Below are 10399 nucleotides of genomic sequence, written 5' to 3' on the forward strand. Positions count from 1 at the left end.
CTTCCTTTTGGTGAAATAAGTTGTCCACAGTCACAATCAATACTGGATAAGTTTCCTGTGAGCACAGTTGGGCTCCGTAGAATTTACCTGTGGCTTACATTGTTGCTCTGCCTTATCTACAGGTAGATTAAATGTTGGGACAGACATCAGGGTTTTGTTTGTTTGTTTGTTTTAGGGTTTTTTAAATCATTTTATTAGGGGTTCTTACTACTCATCACAATCCATACAGATATCAATTGTGTAAAGCATATCTGTACATTCATTGCCCTCATCATTCTCAAAACATTTTCTCTCCACTTAAGCCCTTGGCATCAGGTCCTTATTTTTCCCCTCTCTCCCCACTCCCCACTCTCTCATGATCCCTTGATAATATATAAATTACTATTTTGTCATATCTTTCCCTGTCCGAAGTCTCCCTTCACCCAATTTTCTGTTTTACGTCCCCCAGGGAGGAGGTCACATGTGGATCCTTGTAATCGGTTCCCTCTTTCTAATCCACTCTCCCTCTACCATCCCAGTATCGCCACTCACACCCCTGGTCCTGACGGTATTATCTGCCCTGGATTCCCTGTGTTTCCAGTTCCTGTCTGTACCAGTGTACATCCTCTGGTCTAGCCACACTTGCAAGGTAGAATTTGCATCATGATAGTCTGTGGGGAGGGGGGAAGGCATTTAGGAACTAGAGGAAAGTTGTATTTTATCTGTGCTACATAGCTTCTTGATTGGCTTGTCTCCTCCCCTAGACTCCTCTGCAAGTGGATCTCCAGTGGCCAACGCATGGGCTTTGGGTCTCCACTCTGCACGTCCCCCTTCATTCACTATGGTAAGATTTTTTTTTCTGATGATGCCTTATACCTGATACCTTCGACACCTCCTGATCGCACAGGCTGGTGTGCTTCTTCCATGTGGGCTTTGTTGCTTCTGAGCTAGATGACCGCTTGTTTATCTTCAAGCCATTAAGAGCCCAGATGCTGTATCTTTTGATAGCCGGATACCATCAGCTTTCTTCACCACATTTGCTTATTCATCTGCTTTGTCTCCAGTGGTTGTGACGGGAGGGTGAGCATCAAAGGATGCCAATTTAATAGAAGAAAATATTCTTGCATTGAGGGAATACTTGAGTGGAGGCCCAATGTCCTTCTGCCACATTAATACTAAACCTATGAATATAGGCACATATATCTGCTTCCCCATCCTCATATAAATATATTTGCATATGTACATGTCTTTATCTAGACCTCTATAAGTTCCCTTTACCTCCCAGCTCTTTCCTCTATTTCCCGTGACTTTCCTCATGTCCCACTATCATGCTCTCTCCCCACCTGGGTTTCAGCAATACCTCTTCGTTACATTACTCTTGATCATGTCCTACTCGGCCTCCCACACCTGCATCACCACCAATTTGGATCACTCTTGTTCCCTTGTCCCTAGGTTTGTTAACACCACTTCCTTTCCCCCAACCTTACCCTATCCCACGCCCGCCCCCCTCCCCTCCACCAGAACTGTCGGTCCCATTGTTTTTCTCCAGATAGTTCACCCAGCCTATCTTATTTAGACAGACCTGTGGAGATAATAACATGCACAAAAACAAGACAGAGCAAAACCAAGCGACATTATACAACGAAACAACAACAAACCACTGACAAAGACAAACAAAACACAACAAGAAAGAAAAGCTTGTAGTTAGTTCAAGGATCGTTTGTTGGCCTTTAGGAGTGTTTTCCAGTCCAGTCTGTTGGGGTACCACGCCCTGGTCCCAAAATCCACCTTCAGCATTCCCTGGGAACCTCGCCATTTCATTCCCTTGCTGTTCTGCTGCACTCCCCCAGTGCTTTGCCTCGGTGTGGTGGGATCAGGTCGGACGCAATTCCCACTCTGTGTCCTCAGTGCAGTCCCCCGCAGGACGATGGGTCACTGAGGGGCATCATGTCTCAGTGGGGCTGGCCACGTGGTCCTTTCTGAGGACTGGCTGCTCTAATTGGGGTCATCGTCCTCAAGGTCTGGTGGGCCAGGATGTGCTCCACTCTCTCCTACTCCCCCTTCATCTGGTCTCCTGTGCTTCGATCAGATATGTTCCTCTCTTGGAGCTGCAGATTCAATGCCATCATTTGAAATAAATCCTTCTTAGGGGAGGGCAGGCGTACACTTAGTATTTGGTACTGGGGCCAGCTCCCCAGACCTCTCCACTGGTTCCCTACTCCATACCGGAATGTTGCACTCACACCTTGGGGCACTGGGTTAAAGTCCGTTCCCTCTTTCCCTGTGGAGATATAAACAATACCCTCCCCTTGATGGCTGAGTGCCCCGTGCCCCCACTACCCATTTCTTCTTTAATTTCATCATTTTTTTCCTTTACCCCCCTCCTCCCCAGTTGTCTACCATGTGCATCCCTGCATTTGATCTGGTCCCTGCCATCAGGTTTTACTGACAAATTCCATCCTGAAAATGTGCACAGATGCTCCCTCAAGTCAATTTGAGATTTCTGTTTTTGACCATTGCAAGAGTAGATTCATTTTCATATCCTGTCTTGACATATGTCTAATAAACAATTTCCCACATCAGCTAATGTCGACAGATTTACTTGACTATTTCCATCTCTTTTTTTCTTTTAATGAAAGGATAATTTTATTGGGGACTCTTACAGCTCATAGAACAATACTTGCATCAATTATATCAAGCATATTTGCACATATGTTGCCATCATTATTTTCTAAACATTTACATTCTATTGATCCCTTGGTATCAGCTCCTCCTTTTCCCCTCCCTCTCCCATTCCACCCTCGTGACACTTTGATAAATTATTACAATTTTCATATCCAACACCTACCACTGTCTCCATTCCCCACAGTTTCTGCTTTTCATCCCCCCAGGGAGGGGGGCGGTGGTTATGTGTTGATCGCTGCCATCAGTTCCCTCATCCTTCCCTCCTATTTACCGCTTCGCCCTATCTTCCTGGAATTTCTGCTCTCCTTCCTAATCCTGGATCCCGTGTGTCATGAGCTCTTATCTCTTATCTGTACCTGTGCACATGCTCTGATCTAGCCTGCAGTGAGAGGAAGGACTGGGGTCCTGTTAGTGGGAGGGGTGGGGTGAAGAAGCCTCAAAGAACAAGAGGAATATTTTGTGATTAATCATTGCTATATTGTGCCCTAGTTGACTCAACCCTTCTGTGAGTTACCATATCTTTTAATGATTTGTTAATAATAAAATATTCTCTCATGAATAGATTCATAACAACAAACCAGGTTGTTTTGTCCATAAATTTAAAGATTCTTATTTACGATGATAAAAAAACAGCTTTTTCAATTTTCTTCAGCTTATTTTTGTCATCATTCCACACTGCATGCATCTGGTGAAATAATCTCACCACTTGCATTGTCTAAGTCAACAAACCAGAAACCCCACTTCCAAATTACTTTGGGTGTGCAGACAAAGCTGTAATTCCCCCAACAAATCAGCAACATCTGTACTTATGAAATGGAATTTTTCAAAAGTACAATATGTATTGTCTTTTCCCCTTTTTTTTCTTTCTTAGGAAGTTCATGGTGAGTATTAATATAGTCAATTCTAATGAATTTAGATTCCCCATAGATTCTATTCTGAAAATCAGGGAAAGCATCAGATATGATGTTTAATTTTTGCACTATTTAATTTTTAATATCCATTGAAAAGGAGAAAATATTATCCACTATCAGATAGTATTTTAAATCCACCCAAGAGTCAGAATAGGTGGAGCTTTAGATATAAATATTTCATGTATTCCTAGGAACTGAAGCTGAGTGTCAGAGAACACTGGGACACTGATTCTTGGATTGTCGGGTTGCAAGTCATGCTCCAGAAGCTGCATCAATGAGACCCCGAATGGGAACTCCACTAGGTGAACTGGACTGTACACCAGACACACTTATGACCTGAAGACTTAAGCTGGGATAACTATGGTGTGTGTAGCAGAGGAAAACAGCTGTAGGAAGAGCAGTGTACTACATGTTGGTGAACAAGCACGGTCTTGGTGTATCAACGCCTCTTATGCTGTATTGAGGTAAGTATTGTCCTGGCATTCCTGTGATGGCCATTCTGTTATATTCTGCTTATGGTCATTTATATTAGGGTGTACCTCAGAGGTAAGTTGCCATTGGGGCTTACCCTCTTGAAGCTGTGATATTTGTATCTTTATGTTTTCGTCAGCAAAACCCAGGGATGGGGAGCTGACAGGGAAAGAAAATATAACAAGAGTTCCAGGGAAGGGTGACATAGAGGAATGGAGGAAATAAGAGGGAGATGATGTCAAGAAGTCCAGAAAGGAAGAGTGTGTTTTGGAAAACAGGTGTGATAATGGAATAAATTAAACAATTATATTGGACATGATTGAACTATGGAATGATATGACATATACATTGGCTCCCCAGTTGCATCAATTTTTTTTAAAAAGGCATAGATGCAGGAATGGGGCTCGCACTAAATCCTATCTCCAACTTAAGAACAATCAGTTCTTATATCATGGCCCTGCTACACACTCCCCCTACATGAAATAACCACTGAAGACAAGGGTACTAACTCAAAGTGCAGGTGTTTTAGGTTCAAATAAATGACAGCCACTATAATGTCTTGAAATTTAAAAGAGTCTTTATTCAGCTAGCTGGGCTACCAAGAAACTAAAGGCGTTTACCATCATAGCAGCCCTGAGTGAACTTCTCAGTCCACCTTTAAGGCCAAAACCTCATTTATCACCTGTCTAGCATTCAAGCAAGCATGAATGGAATCAGAAAGTAAAATTAATGGATTAGTTGTAACTTCAAGAAGAGTAAGCATGCATTGCAAGGTACATTCCTTATCATAAAAGAAAGAATTCCAAAATTGATTATAACATCCTGGTTACCATAACAAGACTATATTGTAACATTCTGGTTATCATGACAAGATTAACTACACCATTCAGATCACAACATCCGAGGGAACAATATTGAAAAATAATCAGAACCACTGATATATTGAAGACTAGTTGAAACTAATTTTAATGTCCAGAACCTGGGAACATGGGAGTGCATTCTAAAATTAATCACCAGCAAAGACTTTCCCAGAAGGGAAGGAGAATGGACAGGTTAACTTGTCACCTTTCTGAGATGGGAGGGAGGAACGGGCAGGTCACTCAGCACCTAACTAAAATGGAGTTTCTTTTGCTAGTCTGTCTCATTCCCTACTCTTTTTACTTGGGATTCAAATCATTGATTCATCAGTAACTTCTGCACTCAGATTGGTATACTCAGTTCTTAATATCATGAGCTTAGCAACTTCTGTACAGTTTTGGATGAATTCTCCCAATGAATTTGTTATGAAAATTTTGGTTTGGTCATTGAAGACTGGCACAGCATACAATTAGCAAATCACATACACATAGAGAACTTCTGTGAGTCAAAGCGTAGAGAGGAAGTAGAACCTAGAGTTTCCTTACAGGGTGTTTCTCTTGAATGTGACATTTGTGTGTCTAAGAGTCTGGTAAATTTGGAAAATTCCACTAATGTGAAAACCAGGAAAATATATACAATTTTTAGTGAAGGATATTAAAATCATTACAAGGGGAAATTTACATTTTCTCATCTTTATGCTTGTTAGACATTAAGTGAAATCCCCATTATTTTGATAAATCAGCAAAGTAATTTCAATTACTGTCCTTGAAAATATCATGTAACCAGATTTTATGAAATCAGTCAAATTGCACTCTTGCAAGTATATGACACCTCACTCTAAATACTGGGGCTTGATCTGTTTACAGATGATGGGAAAGAGTGAGCCTCTCCAATTTTCTTGAGAAGAACTTTAGTTTTGAGGGACTACATGATACCTAAGAACCTTGAAGTTTCTTGCCTTCTTCAAAGCCTGCGTGGTCAAAATTACAGTCTAAAATATGTTCTATTTCTGGAAAACATTAATTATTTCAAGATGTCTAAATAAAATATAACACTTTTTGTGAACACGTGTGCCTCCCAAACCCACAGCAATGAACTCATGGCCATCCAGTCTCGTACGGATCATAGCAACTCTCTGTGACAGGGAAGAAGTGCCCCTTTGTATTGACAAGACTGGAAATCTTCTGGGAGTGAAAACTCATCTTTCTCCCGTGGAGCAGCTATTGATTTTGAACTGTTAACCTTAGAACCTAGTGTGTAACCCACTATGCCAGCAGTACTCCTTCAAGTATGCCTTGTGCTACACAAAAAATTGTATCCAGACTCTGAAATTAAAAAAAAAAAGTTAGCCGTTTTTTTCATGGGGTGATGGTTTGGCACTAACCAGAAATTCAGAGTCTCCTTAATCACATAAACCAATACAAGGTAGAAAGGTTAACCAGAAAACGTAGAAATTTGGGTTTTTTCATTCACTCAAATCACCTATGGAGAAATATTCACAAAAGCAAATGGAATGTGATTATATGTAATTTGGAGTGGAATTATTTTAATATATCCTTCACTAACAATGGAATACCAATTTAAATGTTTCATGAAGCTCATGAGCATTGGAAGCATGCACTCATCTATGCCAGGAAATTTGGAACACAGCCACGTGGCCAATTGACTGGAAGGGATCCATGTTTGTATGCAATTCAAAGAAAGGTTACCCAACAGAATGTTCAAATTATAGAACAACATCATTAATACACACCACTGTCTGTCAGTTTGTCATACGGTGGTGGCTTGTGTGTTGCTGTGATGTTGGAAGCTATGTTATTGGTATTTCAACTGACAGCAGTGCCACCCAAAGTGAACTGTTTTCAGTAGACTTTGCAGTCCAGAAACAGACTACAAGAAAGACCACTTCTGAGCAAATAGCTGCTAAAATTTTATGTACTGCATGGAAACATTGACAGACACCGAAGAGCTAATGAAAGGAAAAAGTAGAACGTTGTCAGAGATAGTGCCAGAGGATGGGGCCCTCATGTCGGAAGGCACTTGAAATGAGACTGGTACCAGGAGTAGGCTAATGTGTTAGTCTGGGTTAAGTAGAGAAATGAATCCAGAGACAATCATATATGTGTAATCGAGAACTTCAGCTCAAAGATTAATTGATATTAAGAAAACATCCAAGCCCAGTCCAGGTCAAGTTCACAAGTCTGATATTAGCCATAAGTTCAATACTACTCCACAAATCCCTCTTCAGACTCAAGCAGCCACTTGCAATGATGCCGAATATAGGAAGATCACAGACCAGTGGGTGAAAAGTCTTTTGGATCCAATGACAGTGGAAGCATTTTCGGGGCTCTGGCTGCTGTCAGCGTGGCTCCATGTGGCTTGTCAACAAGAATGTGAAGCAGAGAGAGTACAACCCTCCTCTAGGGAGGAAGAAAAATTCCCACAATTCTAATGAGAAGGCCATGCCCACAAGCAGGCTGTGGCCTGATTGAAAGGTAAGACCTCACCCATTCACTCTTAATATCTTCAAGTTGACACCAGATTATGTAACTACCACAGTTGACAATGATCACATGAATGGAGTAGAACCTGAGAAAGTAAAGCCTTTTGGATCTTCATTTGCCTATGTGTTTCTATCCAAAATGAGAAGAGACAGTTGCCAATATCTACTAACAATTGGAACTTGGAATGCTTGAAGTATGACTCTCGGAAAATATGAAGTCATGAAAAGTTAAATGGAATATAAGGATCAATAACCTCAGTGTAATTGAGCTGAAATGGACTGTTATTGGCCATTTCGTTATTTTCTTTAAAAGTTATATTGGGACATAATTCGCATATCATACAATTCAATAGTTCAATTATATCAAGAAGACTGGTGTAATCATTAATGGTAATCAATGTCAGAACATTTTCTTCCTTCTTGTACTCCTTGTTATTAGCTGCCATATTCCTAAGAAACCATTAATCCAGTACTCCCTTCATAGATTCACCTATCCTGGATTTCATATACCGAAAACCATACAAAAACCAAAGAACAATGAAACACAAAAGCTAAACATAATAATATAAAACAGAGAAAAACCTCAATAAACACAGAGAACAAAATATTAAAAATGGTTGTTACCATTGCTAAGTGTCCATGAATAGGCTCTGAATCATAGCGACCTTAATCTCAACAGATTGAAACACGACATGGTCCTGTCTCCTCCCAATTGTTCCTAGGTTTGAACCCATTGATGCAGCCATTGTATTAATCCATCTCACTGAGGGCCTTCCTCTTTTTCACTGCTCTTCCATTTTACCAAGCATGATGTCCTTCTCCAGGGACTGGCATCTCTTTATAATGTGTCCAAAGCATGTAAGGCGAAGTTTTGCCTTCTTGGCTCTAAGGTTCACTCCGGCCTTACTTCTTCCAACACAGGTAAATTTGTCCTTTTAGCTGTCTCTATTAGTGTAAATATTCTTCTCCATCACCATAATTCAAATACATTGATTCTTTTTTGGTCTTCCTTATTGAGTGTCCAATTTTCACATGCATATGAGGCAATGGAGAATACCATGGCTAGTGGGTCAGGCTCACCTTAGCCCTCAAACCTTGCTCTTCAGTACTCTAACGGAGTCTTGTGCAGCAGATTAACGTAAAGCAGTTTGCCTTTTGATCTCTTGAGTGCTGATTCCATGGGTACTGATAGTGGATCCAACGAAGAGAAAATTCTTGGCAAATTCAACCATGTCTCCATTGTATTTTGGTCATCCTTCCTGTAATCCATACTGTGACAGCTGCATAATCTCCTGTCAACTTTATTTAAGGGGTGGAGTCTAGCCTGTCAATCAGGTCATAGCCAGTCATGTCTTTATTTCGGCATGGCCTTCTCCTGAGGATTCTGGGAAGTCCTATCTTCCTCCCTGAAGGCAGGACGCACACTCCCTCTGCTTTGTTTTCCTGCTGACACATTGAGCTAGGCTGATGGAAGCCAGAGCCCTGGAACTGCACAAGCCACATGGAGACCCATGGCAGCGCTGAGATTCTCCCACCACCACTGGATCCACAAGGCTTCCCACCCAATGGCTCGTGATCTTCCTGTATTTGACATCATTGCATGGGTTGCATGAGTCTGAAGAGGAATTTATAGACTGGGATTGGACATATGGGCTAATATCTAACTTATTATCTTGATCTGGACTGGATCTGGGTGTTTTCTTAATACATAATTACTCTTTGATATTAAGTTCTCTCTTACACATATATGAATGTCTCTGGGTTTGTTTATTTGGTCAACATGGACTAACACATTATGGTACCTTGGGAGTGGGGTACTAGGGACACAAATCAGAAGATGGAAAATGGATGCTTGGTTGATCCCTGACTTATGGTAAGTTTATTTTTCTTTGACTAGCTGGAGGTCAGATATAGCAATGTAGTTTCCTGGGTTGTTTTCTGGTAAGGACATGGGAAGTTAAAATTTTATTATTTTTTCGTTAGTGTCTTTGGTTTTTCCTGTTGAAATGGTGATTATCAATGTGATGAATGTATATTTTGAGCTCAGGGGGTGAAATTTCCCCTGGAATTTCTCAGTAACAATACTGTTTAGTGAAAACAGCTGACCGAAGGTCAAAATGGCTGACAAAATGCCCTGGGTAAATGCAGTCAGAGATCTAAGGCCATATTATGTATCAATGGAATCGTTTAGATAAGGATTAAGATAAGATAGATAAGGATTAGACTTGACTGCTTTAAGAATTGAGGATGGGGGTTATACTAGGTTTATACTGTTTTTATTTATTTTTTACTATTATCATTGATTGAATGTTTGATAGAAATGATTATTGGTAAGTATGAGAGTTTGTAAGTTCACTGTTTCTGCCACCAATTTGTATCTTTAAATGGGTGTAGGACATGCCTGCAGAGAAGGCTCTGGAAAGCTAAGCCCGACCCCTTGTCTTGAGTGCTCAGGGTGGTCAAAGGTGAAGAGGTTTTCCTAGGGGGCTGTTGACAGATGGAAGTAAAAGAAGAACCTTTTGGTTTTTACTGAATCCTGAACTAGTGGTTTTTGTCAGAAACTGGGAAAAATTGGAGCCATGAAGAAAGTCTCCTCTTTAGGACTGAACATTAAAGGGAGCTTATGGGCAGTTAGAAATGCTTACCAGGTGACAGCCTGGACCCACTTGTCTAGTGGAAGTGGGATAAATGCGACAATAAAGAGATGGGTTGAGTCTGGTCACTGACCCCCACGGACCTGGTTCACAGGAACTAGAGGAGAAGATAAGAGTACATTGACCGGTCTGAAGTTCATGACCTAGCACAAGGGGGCTAGGGTTGTTGAGAATTTATGACGGGGCCCATGTTCTAAAAGTGAGGCGACCTATGGGTATCCTGGTGAGACGAAGGGAGGCATCCCACAATGAGTTGACTGGAAACCAACCAGATGAAAAGAAAATATTTGAGCTGGTGCATATTGCTGCTGACCTTATGGATGGCCTTTCCTGATTGG

The sequence above is a fragment of the Tenrec ecaudatus genome, chromosome X, assembly GCF_050624435.1.
Source record: "Tenrec ecaudatus isolate mTenEca1 chromosome X, mTenEca1.hap1, whole genome shotgun sequence".
In the NCBI taxonomy this organism is placed as follows: Eukaryota; Metazoa; Chordata; class Mammalia; order Afrosoricida; family Tenrecidae; genus Tenrec; species Tenrec ecaudatus.